The following is a 6,722-nucleotide window of genomic DNA, read 5'->3' on the forward strand; positions in this document are numbered from 1 at the left end:
TTATCCTTTAAAGACTTGATTCTCCCCACACTTAGTTAGCTGTGGTGTCGAAATTGTGATTAACTTCGTTGTCGACTTCCATTGGTCCATGTATGTAATGTTTAACTCTGTGACCATTAACTTTAAATTCCATCCCATTTGAATTTATTAATTCTATCGTTCCGTATGGGAAAACTCTTTTGACTATGAATGGTCCAGACCATCTTGATTTCAATTTTCCAGGAAATAGCTTGAATCGTGAATTGAAAAGAAGAACTATGTCTCCTTCTTTAAATTCTCTTGAACTTCTGATTCTTTTATCATGCCATTTCTTCGTTCTTTCTTTATAGATTAACGAATTTTCGTATGCTTCATGTCTTAATTCTTCTAATTCGTTTAGTTGACTTAATCGTAGATGTCCGGCTTCATGTAAATCAAGATTACATGTCTTCAAAGCCCAAAATGCTTTGTGTTCAATTTCTACTGGAAGATGACATGCTTTTCCATAAACAAGTCTAAAAGGTGTGGTTCCAATTGGAGTTTTGTAGGCTGTTCTAAAAGCCCAGAGTGCATCCTCCAATTTAATGGACCATTCCTTCAGATTTGATCCTACGGTTTTCTCTAGAATACGTTTTAAAGCTCGGTTGGTATTTTCAACTTGTCCACTTGTTTGTGGATGATATGCGGTGGAGATTTTATGAGTTACTCCATATCTTTTAAGAACTTTCTCAAGTTGATTATTACAGAAATGAGTACCTCGATCACTTATTAAAGCTTTCGGTGTTCCAAACCTTGCAAAAAGACGTTTTAAAAAGTTGACTACAACTCGTGCATCGTTAGTTGGGAGAGCTTGTGCTTCCGCCCATTTAGATACATAATCAATGGCTACGAGTATATATAGATTATTATGAGATTTTGGAAATGGACCCATAAAGTCAATACCCCAAATGTCAAATACTTCACATACTTGGATGACATTTTGTGGCATTTCATCACGTTGACTTATTTTTTCGGCCCTTTGACATGCATCACAGGATTTGCAAAGAAGATGTGCGTCTTTGTAAATTGTAGGCCAATAGAATCCAGCTTCATAAACTTTTCTTGCTGTTAGTTGAGGCCCATAATGCCCTCCTGTTGGTCCTGTGTGACAATGGTTTAATATTTTACTAGCTTCATCTCCAAATACACATCGGCGTATTATTCCATCGGGACAACTTTTAAACAGATGTGGATCTTCCCAGAAATAGTGTTTTATATCACTGAAGAATTTCTTTCGTCTTTGGTACGATAATCCTTTTTCAAGGAATCCACAAACCAAGTAGTTTGCATAGTCTGCAAACCATGGGATTTCTTTATAATTTATCTTCAATAGATATTCATCAGGAAAGTTGTCTTGTATGGCCGATTCATTTAGAACTTCTAACTCAGGATTTTCAAGACGAGAAAGATGATCAGCGGCGAGATTTTCTGCTCCTCTTTTATCTCGGATTTCAATATCAAACTCTTGTAAGAGTAAGATCCAACGGATTAATCTTGGTTTAGCATCTTGTTTTGAAAATAGGTATCTAAGAGCAGAATGGTCGGTATAGACCACTGTTTTTGCTAGAACGAGATATGATCGAAATTTGTTAAAAGCAAAGACAATAGCAAGGAGTTCTTTTTCAGTAGTTGTATAGTTCGTTTGTGCTCCTTGTAATGTCTTACTAGCATAATATATAGGTTGAAATCGTTTTTCAATCCTTTGTCCTAAAACGGCTCCCATTGCAAAATCACTTGCATCGCACATTAGTTCAAATGGTAGATTCCAATTTGGTGTTATCATGATCGGTGCATTAGTGAGTTTCTCTTTAAGAATATTAAAAGATTTGATACACTCATCTGAAAAGATGAATGGAGCATCCTTTTCTAGGAGTTTATTCATAGGAGTGGCAATTTTAGAAAAATCTTTTATGAAACGTCGGTAAAAACCGGCATGCCCTAGAAAACTCCTAACTCCTCTAACATTGGTGGGATGTGGAAGTTTAGCAATTACATCTACTTTAGCTCTATCCACTTCAATTCCTTTTTTTGAAATTTTATGTCCAAGAACGATGCCTTCTTTAACCATGAAATGGCATTTCTCCCAATTAAGTACTAGATTTGATTTTTCGCATCTAATTAGCATTCGTTCCAGATTAACTAGACATGATTTAAATGTATCACCGAAGACTGAAAATTCATCCATGAATACTTCCATGCATTCTTCTATCATGTCGTGAAAAATCGCCATCATACACCTTTGAAAGGTTGCAGGGGCGTTGCAAAGTCCAAATGGCATGCGTTTGTAAGCAAAAGTACCATAAGGGCACGTGAATGTGGTTTTCTCTTGATCTTCGGGTGCTATTGGAATTTGAAAATATCCGGAAAATCCATCTAGAAAACAATAGTAACTATTTCTGGCTAATCTTTCTAACATTTGATCTATGAAAGGTAAGGGAAAGTGATCTTTTCTGGTGGCGTCATTTAATTTTCTATAATCAATACACACACGCCATCCTGTTACAGTCCTAGTAGGAATAAGCTCATTTTTCTCATTTGTAATGACAGTCATGCCACCCTTCTTCGGCACGCATTGAACTGGGCTTACCCATGGACTATCAGAAATTGGATATATCAAACCTGCATCTAGCAGTTTAATAATCTCTTTCTTAACTACATCTTGCATATTAGGATTTAGTCTTCGTTGGCGTTGCACATACGTTTTATGACCTTCTTCCATAAAGATTTTATGTGTGCAATACGAAGGACTTATTCCTTTAATATCATGAATCTTCCATGCAATGGCTGGTTTATGAGCTTTCAACACAGAAATGAGTTGTGATTTCTCATTTTCAGTAAGAGAAGACGATATTATTACAGGTAATTCAGATTCACCATGTAAATAAGCGTATTCCAAATGGTTTGGAAGTGGCTTTAACTCTAATTTCGGAGGTTCTTCTATCGATGATTTGTATCGATATCTGTCTTCTTCTTTTAGCATTTGAATTTCTTCTGTTGTTGGTTCATATCCATTAGCTATAAGTGTAGCTAACATTTCAGCTTCATCAATTGGTTCATTACCTTCTCCTAAAGAACATTCTCCTGTTCCTTGTAATTCTGGAAATTCTTCTAATAATTCTGCATGTGCATCTATAGTTTGAATATAATAACATGTATCATCTGCAGATTGTGGTTGTTGCATTGCTCTATCAACTGAAAAGGTAACACTCTCATCCTCTATACTTAGGGTCAGTTTCTTACCGAACACGTCTATCATTGCTTTAGCCGTGTTTAAGAATGGTCTTCCTAATATGAGAGGAACTTGAGAATCTTCTTCCATGTCCAAAACAACAAAATCTACTGGAAATACTAAAGTACCAACTTTAACTAGCATGTTTTCCATTATCCCTCTAGGATATTTTATTGATCTATCGACTAGTTGTATGCTTATTCTGGTTGGTTTTAATTCTCCAAGGTCTAGTTTAGCGTATAGTGAATACGGCATTAGATTTATACTAGCACCTAAGTCTGCCAATGCTTCTATTGAACTAAGACTACCCAGAAAACATGGAATTGTGAAACTTCCTGGATCAGATAATTTTTCTGGTATCTTATTCAACAGCACTGCTGAACAATTAGCATTCATAGTAACAGCCGAGAGTTCTTCCATTTTCTTTCTATTTGAAATTAGATCTTTCAAGAATTTAGCATATCTAGGCATTCCTGAAATTACATCAATGAAAGGAAGATTTACATTTATCTGTTTAAACATATCCAAAAATTTGGATTGCTCGGCTTCAAGTTTCTCTTTCTTCATTTTACTCGGGTAAGGAAGTGGTGGTTGGTATGGTTTAACATAAGGTTTATCCTTAACTGTGTTATCTTCATTAACCTTTTCAACTACCGGTTCTTTTTCCTTATCTTGATCAGGTTGTGGTTCTTGTGGAGTAGGAATGGCTTCATCAGCAGTTACAGGTATTTCAGGTGGTTTAAGTGTTGTACCACTTCTTGTGGTAATAGCTTTAGCTGTTTCATTCCGGGGGTTAGCATTTGTATCACTAGGTAGACTTCCCGGTTTTCTTTCACCTATTAACCTTGCTAGGTTACTCACTTCTTGTTCTAGATTTTGAATAGAAGCTTGTTGATTTCTAAATGCTTGAGCATTTTGTTCATTAGTTTGTTTCTGAGATGTGAAAAACTGCGTTTGAGTTTCAACTAGCTTTGTCATCATATCTTCTAAATTTGGCTTTTTATCATCGGTTTGTTGTGGTGGTTTGTTTTGAAAATTAGGTCTTTGCTGATTATAAGTATTATTGGATACTTGTTGATTGCTAGGACCTTGTTGGTTGTTGTATGGAATATTTCTGTTATAATTCTGGTTTTGATTGTAAATCGGTCTTGGCGGTTGATAATTATTCTGATAATTATTTCCAGGCCTTTGGTTTATGTATGAAATATTCTCTCTTTGTTCCATTGTTAATTCAATACTGAGACAATCTTTTGTCAAATGTGGTCCTCCACACTGCTCACAACTAATTCGTATTGAGTGAATATCCTTAGTCATCTTTTCCATTCGTCTTTCCACAGCATCTATCTTTGCGGAAATGGAATCTAAGTCATGGCTAGAATCGGCTCTAGCTGCTTTAGATGATCTAACGATGTCTTTTTCTTGGTGCCACTCATGTGAGTGGGAAGCAGTGTTATCAATAATTTTGTAAGCATCAGTTTCGGTTTTCTTCATAATAGAACCACCAGCTGCTATATCTATGTCTTTCCTTGTAGTGATGTCGCATCCTTGGTAGAATATTTGTACTATTTGACAGGTGTCTAAACCATGTTGTGGACATCCTCTTAACAACTTTCCATATCTTGTCCATGCCTCATATAGAGTTTCATTCGGTTTCTGTGTGAACGTAACAATTTCTGCTTGAAGTCTTACGGCTTTAGATGCAGGAAAGAATTGTTTAAGAAATTTGTCAACTAAAACATCCCATGTATCAATCGCCCCTTCAGGTAACGATTCCAACCAATCTTTGGCTTCTCCCTTTAAAGTCCAGGGAAATAACATGAGATATATCTGTTCATCCTCCACTTCTCGGATTTTAAATAGTGTGCAGATCCTATTAAAGGTACGTAGATGTTCATTTGGATCTTCCTTCGGCGCACCACTAAATTGGCATTGATTAGTCACCATGTGTAGAATTTGTCCTTTGATTTCATAATCTGGCGCATTAATGTCTGGATGAGTAACTGCGTGACCTTTGCCAGTGCGTTTAGCTCTCATTCGGTCTTCCATACTTAAAGGTTCCAGATTCTCCATAATTGAATTTGTTGAATCGGAATCACTAGATGATTCTGATTTAATGGTTCGTTCCTCAACAATCTCTGTTTGAATGATTGGTGGCTCCGGAGGAAAGTTTAATGGTTCAGGATCTACGAACCGTTCCTGAATATTCTCCGGATTCTCAATTGTGAGGTCGGGTTCAAAAAATGGATTATCGGAAATTTGAACTGAAGTACTTGGTCTACTGGATGACGATTCTAAAGAAAAATCAACGGCGGTTATATTTGCTAAATGTCTTGATCTAGTTACAGGTGGTGAACGTACAAAAGGTGGTGAACGTCTTGCTCGGTGCATTCACTGAATATCCTATTAGTTTTAAAAAGGAAAGAAAAATTATAATAAGTTATCCAATTAATAGACTTTTCTGATTTTGCCCACGTTTCGAATAGCCAAAAGATGCAGCAGAGGGGCAGGATTCGTTTGGTCTCAATATAATTGAGGACTGTTTGGCTCCAATAACCCGGTCCACGTACAAATCCAACTATTACTACGAACCAGAAAATTTTGATGTCTATTAATTTAACCACTTAAAATAAATTTTCGTAATTTTAAGAAATTTAGATAAGAAGTAGAATAAAAATCTATGTCCTAAAACTAGAATAGCGAGAAATAAGAAAGAAAAAGAGTTCATCGAAAAAAGGTCGAAAAAGAAAAATGGTTGAAAAATAAAAGGTGACGGAAAAATAAAAGAAACTTATAAAACTTAAAAATACTTGACTAACCTAACCTTATTACTACAACTAACTTAAAATTATAATCGCAAATTGAAATTACTAATTGGAATGATAATTGATACATAGGTAAAAGTCGTCTAAAAATATTAAAGCTTACAGGAAAAACTAAATCCCAAATGGAAATAATTTAAAAAGAAACTAAAACTTAAAAAGGCGTCGCAAAATTCTAAAGTACCTAAATCTTAGTCTAAAGAAAAAGCACTTAAGGAATTCTACGGCAAAGCCTAAAAATCTAGGAGTAAAAATGACTATGGCAAAAACTAAGTTTAAAATTAAATATGAGCGAAAAAAATACAAAAGTTACGCTAAAACGATTAAAAAGGGACAAAATATAAAAATATACAAAAAGTTGTAAAAAGTACAATTTTTATAAAAATATTATTTTTATATTATTTATTTAATAAAACTACTAATTTTACAATTTAATTAAACTAATTTAACTAAAATATATAAATTAAATAAAAAGTAAAAGTAATTATAATAATAATAATAATTAGTTAGGGTTATAATAATAATAATTAATAATTAACCGTAATTAATGCTGAATTAGGGCTTCTGTCGGCGTGTCAGGTTATATCCGCGACTTGCGGTATTTAATGCTTCAAACCCCGCGAGTCGCGGGGTTCAGAATTTCAACTGACAGGTTT

The sequence above is a fragment of the Rutidosis leptorrhynchoides genome, chromosome 8, assembly GCF_046630445.1.
Source record: "Rutidosis leptorrhynchoides isolate AG116_Rl617_1_P2 chromosome 8, CSIRO_AGI_Rlap_v1, whole genome shotgun sequence".
NCBI lineage: Eukaryota > Viridiplantae > Streptophyta > Magnoliopsida > Asterales > Asteraceae > Rutidosis > Rutidosis leptorrhynchoides.